The sequence below is a fragment of the Rutidosis leptorrhynchoides genome, chromosome 7, assembly GCF_046630445.1.
Source record: "Rutidosis leptorrhynchoides isolate AG116_Rl617_1_P2 chromosome 7, CSIRO_AGI_Rlap_v1, whole genome shotgun sequence".
NCBI classification, from domain to species: Eukaryota; Viridiplantae; Streptophyta; class Magnoliopsida; order Asterales; family Asteraceae; genus Rutidosis; species Rutidosis leptorrhynchoides.
Window position 1 is genome coordinate 219,171,889 of NC_092339.1, and position 12,229 is coordinate 219,184,117.

Below are 12,229 nucleotides of genomic sequence, written 5' to 3' on the forward strand. Positions count from 1 at the left end.
CACTGCTGAACAATTATCATTCATAGTAACAGCCGAGAGTTCTTCCATTTTCTTTCTATTTGAGATTAGATCTTTCAGAAATTTAGCATATCTAGGCATTCCTGAAATTACATCAATGAAAGGAAGATTTACATTTATCTGTTTAAACATATCCAAGAATTTGGATTGCTCGGCTTCAAGTTTTTCTTTTTCATTTTACTCGGGTAAGGAAGTGGTGGTTGGTATGGTTTAACATAAGGTTTAGCCTTAACTGTGTTATCTTCATTAACCTTTTCAACTACCGGTTCTTTTTCCTTATCTTGATCAGGTTGTGGTTCTTGTGGATTAGGAATAGTTTCATCAGAAGTTCCAGGTATTTCAGGTGGTTTAAGTGTTGTACCACTTCTTGTGGTAATGGCTTTAGCTATTTCATTCCGGGGGTTAGCATTTGTATCACTAGGTAAACTTCCCGGTTTTCTTTCACCTATTAACCTTGCTAGGTTACTTACTTCTTGTTCCAAATTTTGAATAGAAGCTTGTTGATTTCTAAATGCTTGAGCATTTTGTTCATTCGTTTGTTTCTGAGATGTGAAAAACTGCGTTTGAGTTTCAACTAGCTTCGTCATCATATCTTCTAAATTCGGCTTTTTATCATCGATTTGTGGTGGTTTGTTTTGAAAATTAGGTCTTTGCTGGTTGTAAGTATTATTGGATACTTGTTGATTGCTAGGACCTTGTTGGTTGTTGTATGGAATATTTCGGTTATAATTCTGGTTTTGAATGTAAATCGGTCTTGGCGGTTGATAATTATTCTGATAATTATTTCCAGGCCTTTGGTTTATGTAAGAAATATTCTCTCTTTGTTCCATTGTTAGTTCAATACTAAGACAATATTTTGTCAAATGTGGTCCTCCACACTGCTCACAACTAATTCGTATTGAGTGAATATCCTTAGTCATCTTTTCCATTCGTCTCTCGACAGCATCTATCTTTGCGGAAATGGAATCTAAGTCATGGCTAGAATCGACTCTAGCTGCTTTAGATGATCTAACGATATCTTTTTCTTGGTGCCACTCATGTGAGTGGGAAGCAGTGTTATCAATAATTTTGTAAGCATCAGTTTCGGTTTTCTTCATAATGGAACCACCAGTTGCTATATCGATGTCTTTTCTTGTAGTGATGTCGCATCCTTGGTAGAATATTTGTACTATTTGACAGGTGTCTAAACCATGTTGCGGACATCCTCTTAATAACTTTCCAAATCTTATCCACGCCTCATATAAAGTTTCATTTGGTTTCTGTGTGAACGTAACAATTTCTCCTTGAAGTCTTACGGCTTTAGATGCCGGAAAGAATTGTTTAAGAAACTTTTCAACTAACACGTCCCATGTATCAATCGCCCCTTCAGGTAACGATTCCAACCAATCTTTGACTTCTCCCTTTAAAGTCCAGGGAAATAACATGAGATTTATCTGTTCATCCTCCACTTCTCTTATTTTAAATAGTGTGCAGATCCTATTAAAGGTACGAAGATGTTCGTTTGGATCTTCCTTCGGTGAACCACTAAATTGGCATTGATTAGTCACCATGTGTAGAATTTGTCCTTTGATTTCATAATCTGGCGCATTAATGTCAGGATGAGTAATTGCGTGACCTTGGCCAGTGCATTTAGCTCTCATTCGGTCTTTCATACTTAAGGGTTCCGGATTCTCCATAATTGAATTTGTTAAATCTGAATCACTAGAGGATTCTGATTTAATGGTTCGTTCCTCAACAATCTCTGTTTGAATGATTGGTGGTTCCGGAGGAAAAATTAATGGTTCAGGATCTATGAATCGTCCCTGAATATTCTTCGGATTCTCAATTTTGAGGTCGGGTTCAAAAAAAGGATTATCAGAAATTTGAATTGGAGTACTTGGTCGACTGGATGATGATTCTAAAGAAAAATCAACGATGGTAATATTTGCTAGATGTCTTGATCTAGTTACAGGTGGTGAACGTACAAAAGGTAGTGAACGTCTTGCTCGGTGCATTCACTGAATATCCTATTAGTTTTTAAAAGGAAAGAAAAATTATACAAGTTATCCAATTAATAGACTTTTCTGATTTTGCCCACGTTTCGAATAGCCAAAAGATGCAGCAGAGGGGCAGGATTCGTTTGGTCTCAATATAATTGAGTACTGTTTGGCTCCAATAACCCGGTCCACGTACAAATTCAACTATTACTACGAACCAGAAAATTTTTATGTCTATCAATTTAACCACTTAAAATAAATTTTTGTAATTTAAAGAAATTTAGATAAGAAGTAGAATAAAATCTATGTCCTAAAACTAGAATAGCGAGAAATAAGAAAGAAAAAGAGCGCGTCGAAAAAGGTCGAAAAAGAAAAGAAAAAGAGCGACTTATAAAATTTAAAAAAAACACTCGACTAACCCAATCTTATTACTATCACTAACTTAAAATTAAAATTGTAAATTGAGATTACTAATTGGAGTGATAATTGATACATAGGTAAAAGGCGTCGAAAAATAAAAATAAGAAAGTAGCGCGTTGAAACTTAAAAAGGAACTAAAAACTAAAAACTAAAAGTTGCGTCTAAAAATATTAAAGCTTACAAGTAAAACTATATCCCAAATGGCAATATCTTAAAAAGGAACTAAAACTTAAAAAGACGTCGCAAAATTCTAAAGCACCTAAATCTTAGTCTAAAGAAAAAGCACTTAAGGGATTTTACGGCAAAGCCTAAAATTCTAGATATAAAAATAACTATGGCAAAAATTATATGTTAAAACTAAATACGAGCGAAAAATACAAAAATTACGCTAAAACAATTAAAAAGGGACAAAATATAGAAATATACAAATAGTTGTAAAAAGTACAATTTTTATAAAAATATTATTTTTAGATTATTTATTTTATCAAAGTATTAAATTTATAATTTAATTAAACTAATTTAACTAAATAATACAAATTAAATAAAAACTAATGACTAATTAATAAATTAAGAATAACCTAATTAGGGTTTATATAAATAATTAATAATAAAACCGTAATGATTGCAATTTTCAGTCAAATGTGGCGTGTCTGCATGGCTCATGCGATCGCATGAGTTCTAAGCTACCCTGCCATGCGATCGCATGGGCTAGGGTTTCGTGCCAGACACTGGGCTGCTACAGTACTTGGACTCGAGTGTTTTTTTTTTTTTTTTTCTGTTTTGCTATTTTAATAAAAAATTATGTAATATATTTATATAAATTAAATAAAACTTATTTTTTTATAAAATAAAGATAAAGAAAATTTTTATATAACTTACAAACTCTTAAAAATATTTATATTTTTATTTTTCTTTTTATATTTTTGAATATTTAAAACGTATTTTTACAAAAGTGTATTTTTTTTATAAAAGTAAACTAAAAATAAAAATCTTTTTTTTTATATAGCGTTGCGCTTCCGGATTTTAAGCTAGATTTCGATCCCCGGCAGCGGCGCCAAAAATACTTGATGTCAAAGCTAAGGGGTATAAAATAGATTATATTTTACTATGAAAAACTTATTAAATACGATACAATTTTACACAAGATATTTATTTATTTAGAGAATGAATATACTTAAACCTTGCTACAAAAATTATAGGCAGTGTACCTAATCGTACAGTAGTGTAGTTTTTAGTAAGTCCGGTTCGTTCCACAGGGAAAAATCTTTAAACAAAGCTTAACGCTATATTAGTTTTATTTTATAAAAATACAAATATATATATATATATATATATATATATATATATATATATATATATATATATATATATATATATATATATATATATATATATATATATATATATATAAGTAATATTATTATTATAAAGGAGGTTTTTTTACCGTTTAATAACTGGTTTGTCAATTTTAAAAACTTAAGTCGCAGTTAAAACCAAATGTAAAATATTAAAAATAAATACAAGACTTAATTTAAAGCGTAAAGTAAATAACGATAATGAAATTGCGATAAATAAAAGTGCGATAAAATAAAATTGCGATAATTAAAAAGTACGATAATTAAAAGTGCAATTAAATACAATAAATAAAAGTGCGATAATTAGAAGTGCAATTAAATATAAAATAAAGGAAATTAAATATGAAATAAAAGAATTATGCTTATTTAAACTTCCGTAATCATGATGTTTGACGTGTTGATTTTAGTTTTATGCCCATGGGTTAATTGTCCTTTGTCCTGGATTATTTAATATGTCCGTCTGGTTTTTGTCCATAACAGTCCATCAGTCATAAATATAAAGTGCGAGTATCCTCGTCAAATTATCCTATTACCCGAAGTTAAATATTCCAACTAATTGGGGACTTAAACTGTAACAAGATTTTAATACTTTGTTTAATAATTACACCAAGTTATCGACTGTGTGTAACCCAACGTTTTAATACTTTGTTATCAATTATGCCAAGTGTCCTTGTACATAATTTCACCCCTGTTTTAATAATTCTAGTGACTATTAATCCATTCCCGTGTCCGGTTAAATGAACGATTATTCGTACATATAAATACCCCGCCCATCGTGTCCGATCGAGTGTATATGGTTATTTATAGGGACGTCTAATTGTAAATCTTTATATTAAAATTAACAAATTATCATTTAGTTAAACAAATATAAAGCCCATTAATAGCCCATAGTCTAATTTCCACAAGTGTCGTTCTTTTGTCCAAACCACAATTATGGTACAAAGCCCAATTACCCAATTTTAATATTTTTAGCCCAACATCATGATTACTTCGGATTAAATAAGCATAATAATAATTTAGCTACGAGACATTAAATTAAAAATGTTAAACATAACTTACAATGATTAAAAATAGCGTAGCGTTACACGGACAGAATTTCGACTTACACCCTTACAACATTCGCTAACGTACCCTTATTATTAGAATTAAAGAGAAAGATATGGATATATGGTGCACCAAAGCTCGAAATTTATAGGCCTGTGAACTGAAAAAGTTGGCCATGCGATCGCATGGCTTTTGTGCCTCCAGGCCATGTGATCGCATGGTGGTAGGTGACAGCTCAAAATTCTTGTTTTCTTGTTTGTCGACGTTTTAATTAAATAAATATAATATATAAATAATTATAAGAATTATTTAAATATTATATTATATTTATGTGCATAGTTGACTTGTAATTTTTAGTCCGTTGCGTCGAGCGTTGAGAGTTGACTCTGGTCCCGGTTCCGAATTTCCGAACGTCCTTGCGTACAATTTAATATCTTGTACTTTGCGTTTTGAATCTTGTACTCTTGTAATTTCGAGAGGTTTCTTATCAATAATTGGAACCTCTTTGATTGTATTTTGTACTTTTAAGCTTTTTGGTCGTTTGCGTCTTCAATTCGTCGATTCTGTCTTTTGTCTTCACCTTTTATTATTTAAACGAATATCACTTGTAAATAGGACAATTGCAACTAAAAGCTTATCTTTCTTGAGGAATAATGCTATGAAATATATGTTCATTTTTAGCATTATCAGTTAGTATAATATAATGACACTTGATCAACGTGATTATATTATAGTAAGTGATGCTGAGTTTCTAATGGAACGTGATGATTCATAGATCATAACGTCATCATGTGCCATGTTACGTAACTCTTTCATTCTGCTTAACTTCTGAACATATCAAGAAAGTATATTCTTGATAGTTCTATTCTCAATGATTCTGGTAATTTGATAAATCAAATCATGTTAATACATTCGTTCTTATTTAGAACACGATGTTTATCCGAAATTCCATACTTACAAATTCTGGACCGTTACTCGCTTTACTAGAGGTCGGGAGGATAATAAAAAGGCAAAGAGCTCCAAAATATAAGAGAAAATATAAAGCCCAATAACAACATGGAAGTCACAAACCGTGGATATTAATACGAATAGCAATATAAGGACATGGTAGAATTAAGAATAGTATCACCCCAAGGTAATAGTAAAAGTAAACAGATTTTTCTGGTAGAAGATTGAAAATAAGGATGACAGAAGTGATAATTAGAAAAATATCAAGGATTAGAACGGGATTAAGCATTTTCGCAATCTTTTAGATGTATGAACTAAGAAAGAAATTATAGGAAGGATGAGAATAATGGAACGGAAGAACTTAATTTATAATGAAAATACCAGATAGAGTAATCGAGGCAGATCACTGTATTTAATTATAGAGATCCTAAATTTCCTTAATTACTGAAAAATCAAATCTTATAGATTTCCAAGATTTTCTTTTAAATTCCTTGAATTCCAAAAATACACCATGACTACATCAAAAGTAAAATCTCTATCTTTTGTGACAGCTTCACTCATACGCTTCACATAATCGAATTGTTTAATCTATATTTATCAATAATGATAAAACCCTATTTATCAACTCATATTCGTCATAAAAACATTTTTATTGTTAGCCATGACGACCTCAATCAAATTTCGGGACGAAATTTCTTTAACGGGTAGGAACTGTGACGACCCGGGAATTTCCGACTAAATTTAAACTTAATCTTTAATTGATTTCAATTCGATGAGCAAAGTCTGTAATGTTGAGCCTCGAAAACTTTGAAACTATGTTCATATATTCAATTATCATTCGACCATTACCGACGATTCACGAACAATTGTTTGTAAAAAGATATGTATATATATATATATATATATATATATATATATATATATATATATATATATATATAATTATAATAGTTTGAAACTATAAAATATAATTTTAGCATTAGAATTAAATTCGTAAAAGGTGATACAAAATAATACCCAGAATAATTAAATTGCTATTAAAATGAATATATATATATATATATATATATATATATATATATATATATATATATATATATATATATATATATATATATATATATGCATCTGGTTTCTATACCTAATTAATATTATATGTATATGCATATCACTATATATATGAAATAAATAAGTATTAAATAATCAATATATGTTATTATGTATATTAGATGTTAATAAATACTACATACTTAATAATATGTAATATCAATACATAAAATTACTAAAAGATAAAATATAATTGCCATATTGATAATATTAGTACTTTCCTTAAAATAAGGATTTATACTAAAATAAGTATCATTACTTCTCTTTATTAATTTGACATTATAATCATTATTAGTATTATTTCGATATGATTATTATTAAGAATTTTATTATTGTTATTAATAGTATTAGCATTCCTATTATTATTAACAGTATTACCTAATATTACATTACTATCAAATTCAATAAAAATTTTATTTTTATTGTGACTAAATATTATTATTTTTTTATGATTAATGTTCTCATTTATATTTAAATTATTATTAATATAACTATAAATTATTAATTAGCAATAATAATTATAAAAAAATAAATAAATAAATAAATATCATACGAGTACCTTTAGGACCCAAAACTGTTTCGTATCGTCATCTATGCTGTAGATGATGATTCAATTCGTACAATCAAGGAATCAAACACTAGAAACCCAAAAAAATCTGTTTACAATCCCTTTCTCCTTTAATTCCTATTTTATTTTATTTTTTGTACCTGATGTCAAATTTTGTCGACCCATAATTGATGATAAAACGATCAAAACTCTGTAACATTGATCAAGTCATTCGTTCCTTCAAATGCTATTATCAAATATCACTTTCACTATTTTAATTAATTAATTCTTTTATCAAGAACACTGAAGTAAACTATCGACTACCCTGTTCCATCTTCCATTTTTCAAACAGCACAATTTTGTAACGAATTTCACAAAGTAGAAATGTAGTTTTGTTAGGATTCCTTTACTTAAACTTTCTGCAAATTTACAAATTCCAATTCCTATTATTCATTGCGAATTTTGGGAGTCAAAGTTCGTTTTAAAAAGTCAAAGCTTTTGATTATTGAAAAATTCGAATTTGTTTGAATGTTTCTGGTCCAATTAAGGGTTTAGAAAGTTTCTAAGGATGATTTAGTACCTCTTTCATGTTAAAATTTTTATCAGAAATGATCTAAAATTCTAGAATGGATTTGTAGTTCGTAAATGAACTCAGCGGGCTGATTTCAGTTTCTTTAAATTTTTATTATCTATTTTAATAAACTCAATTACTCCTTGAGTTGTGTTCGATTCTGTTTTCAAATGATAAAAATCATATAATCGATTTGGTAACAAAATGGGTTGTCTGTTTGAGCTTTAGAGGAAGAAGAAGAACTGACGAGTTCACGGTTTAAATAAAAATATTTGTAACATTTAATTAGAAATAAACAAAACAGAAGAGTGGTTAAGGGGATTGATGGGTGAGCGAGAGGTCTCGGGTTCGAGCCCGACTTGTGACATATTTTTTTAATCCGAGCATTTTGAGGTAGTTCCATATTTTTAAATTCATTATTATTATTATTGTTATTGTTATTATTAATTATTGTTATTATTACTAGCTATTATTATGATTATTACTAAGCTAATTAATGATTATCATTTATTATTATTATGATTATAATTACAAATATGATTACAATTATTATTAATGTTATAACTAATATTATTATCATCGTTTAAATATATAACTTTATCATTTTATTACTAGTATGAGTATTATTGGTATTATTATGATTATGAGTATTATTATTATTATCGTTAGTATGAAATAATAAAATTTGTTATTATTGTCATTAACATTAGTATTGGTAACATTTTATAAATATTATCATTATTATTACCATTATTATTATCACGATTATTATCATTATTATTATTACAAGTAAAGATTTTATATGAAAATACGTTACAATTATATTTGTATTACATATTACTATATTTTATCAGTAAAACGTTATTAAACTATATTAAAACTTAATATGATAGATATTAATATATAAATTAAATATAATAAATTTATCTAAATAAACTATAATAATAACAAGTATATTATTAATAATAATACATATAAGCTTGTTCAGTTACGATTATATATTTTAATATATATATATATATACAAATTATATAGGTTCGTGAATCTGAGGCCAACCCTGCATTGTTCCGTATCGTCGTACGAATATTTTTACTACAAAATATTGTAGAGTGAGTTTCATTTGCCTTTTTACCCTTTATATTTTTGGGCTGAGAATAAATGCAAAATTTTTATAAATGTTTTACGAAATAGACACAAGTAATTGAAACTACATTATATGGGTGAATGATCGAAGCCGAATATGCCCCTTTTGCTTGGTAACCTAAGAATTAGTAAACCGATATACTAATTGTCGCGAATCCTAAAGATAGATCTATTGGGCCTAACGAACCCCATCCAAAGTACCGGATGCTTTAGTACTTCGATGTTTTATCATGTCCAAAGGATTTCCCGGAATGATAGGGGATATTCTTATATGCATCTTGTTAATGTCGGTTACTAGGTGTTCACCATATGAATGATATTTTTGTCTTTATGCATGGGACGTATATTTATGAGAACTGAAAATGAAATTCTTGTGGTCTATTAAAATGATGAAAATGAATGGTTATGATAAACTAATAAACTCACCAACCTTTTGGTTGACACTTTAAAGCATGTGATATCGGGCAAAAAGTCACATTTTTACCCCCTAAATTAAGCCCTAAAACAATAAAGATTAACACTTTGTCGACAAAATTATTGCTTTTTCATTTGATTTTATAGATTAAGTAATTACAAAGGCGATGCAAAAAGAATCGAGTAAAACGGAGCTAAAACGAAGATTCTAGAGCAAAAACGGTGAAAGACAAGAAATCAAGTTACGATCCAGTGAATCAAGGTTGACCAGCTTCAAATCCGGCCTGCTTGTATGGGTACAGCCTGCCAAATAAGCCCCACCAAGTGCCTTCACCAAACGTCCTGCCAGCAAAACGGGCTGCCAAATACGCCCCACCATATGGCCTGCCAGGCGTATTTGGCAAAATTCTGGTCTATTTAAAGGGCCTTCTCCATTCATTCCAAGACACACTCAACTTGCAATTCAATTTACATTTTCAATTTTTAGTTAGTTTTTAGGTAGTAGTTAGCTTAGATTTTATTTTTCGGAGGATATCCCGGCGAGTCCCTGCGATCCCGGGCAGATTAGTTCGGCTTTTTCAGGTTTTTATCCGAAACGCTTGTCTTTTGTATTAAACATGTATTCTTATCTTTTATGTTTAATAATGCGTTCTGATATTGCCATGATAGCTTAATTTATCTGTATGTTGCCATGATAGAAGTTTGGGTTAGCGTAATTATGTTAATATAGTACGATTACTGTTATAATGCTGAACTAGGAACTCTGATAGATTTGTATGCTAGCATCTTAAGGATTGACCAACTTAGGTTGTGATCAGGAATTGTCCACCTATATGAAATTAGCTACTTCATAGGATTAAGACCCCTGGTTATACTATATCTGAAGATTCTATGAACTCGGTATGGCTGGAGTTCCCGAGAGGCATCTGATGCACTTTTAGGACACGGAACCTAGGAATTGAGACATGAATGACCTAGTATGCCTATTGACTGTTCCGAAGAGACCTCTTAGGAGCTGTTAAGATCTAGTTAGTGCCTTTACTTTATGACCCAAGCCTATTGCATGTTCTTGTCTGATTGTTGCCCTAGGTCTTAGTCATATCAAATGTTCAGGTACTCATTAGGTTTCTATCTGCTTTACTATCAGTATATTAACTGTGATGCTGCATAATGTTTGACTTTTTGTAATCTCACTAGTATGATGAAATAGTTGTTAGTTTTAATTTAAGGTTTTGCCAACTTAAACCGACGGACTCCTTCCGTTTGTGATCAGTGTTCAATCAACACGGCACATTGTTATTCAGTTATCTAAACTGATAACGATGGTTAGGATTAGAGTTTAACTCACTAATAAACCTAGTACTTTACTGAGGATAACCTCCGACGTATTGTTACACTTCAGTTATAAGGCCACGTGACATACTTCTCACAGCTCAAAAAGAACTCCGAGAGTTCAGAGATAAGTAGGTCTGTGTAATTGGTTCATCCAACCAAATCTACAACAATCCAAGCATAGTCTTAACATAAGCATAATTACCTTTTCCTAACCCAATACTGATATCTTGGCCAACATTTCCTTGATCTGCATACTCCATATATCCTCCCACTTTATTTACTTTTCTGCATTTAGGACCTTTAGCTAAAATCAACTACTATGTTCTATCCAGGTAATTTAACTAAAAGACAATTATCCACTTGATCTTCAATTCGTTAATCAGTATAAAATTCGATACTAGGTTAACTTACACCTTCTACACCTTTGGAGGTAAAAGTAAATTTAGGCCCCGTATAATATAAATAAATGAAGACACTGTGTGCTACCGAATCGGACATCCTGCGACCTAACAACACCGCAGAAATAAAACCATCTGTTAGTGGCATATCATTGTTGTTCTATCTTCTTTGGCGCCGCTGTCGGGGATCGCATATTTTGATCGAGAAAGATTTTAAACAGATAAAGTATTGTTTGGTGGTGTCTAAGAAAGACAATTATACACGGACTTGGTTATTGGATTTTCCGAACAGTCTCCAATTATATTGGAACCAAAAGGATCCTGCCTCTCCGTAGTCGGCCTGGCCACCTAGATACAAGTAATCTGTGAGAAATCCTATCAGTTAAGATATCCGATCTGGTTAGCGACCGAATTTCAAGAATAATTGTTTTTATTAAATTATCGATCCTTTTAGTAAATTAATAGTTTCTAAAATTTCCTTTTAAGTCTTTTTATAAACAGAAAAACTAGAAAATGGAACAACAAGACGCCCTTGCTTCTATGCATAAGTCATTCTTAGAGGAAAGAGGAGGACCAATCACCTTAGGAACCGAAGGGATTCCTGAAATCAGTTCACACATGATTAAACTAGTCAGAATGATCTGTCAATTTCAAGGAATACCGACTGACGATCCTAACTTTCACATAAACAAATTTATCAGTCTGGTTGACTCTTTTAAGGAGGAATCATGAGAAAAACATTTTAAAACTTTATCTTTTTCAATATTCACTTTCTGCACACGCTTCAGCATGGTTTGACGCACTTAATCCAAATTCGATTCATACATGGGAGGATTTGGCCACTAAATTTCTAAACAAATTTTATCCACCCTCCCTGCAAACCTGTTTAAGAAATGACATCACTAACTTTTCTCAAAAATAAAATGAGTCATTGTGTCTAGCATGGAATAGAG

The 12,229-nt window shown here is 30.3% G+C and overlaps 1 non-coding gene across 1 annotated transcript; it reads left to right on the top strand.

The window, feature by feature from the left end:
- The first annotated feature begins 1,203 nt into the window (after positions 1-1,203).
- LOC139860769 (small nucleolar RNA R71) lies at positions 1,204-1,310 on the top strand. Its single transcript, XR_011763391.1, has one exon. It is a non-coding gene; the product is annotated as a small nucleolar RNA R71 (small nucleolar RNA).
- The last annotated feature ends 10,919 nt before the right edge of the window (positions 1,311-12,229 follow it).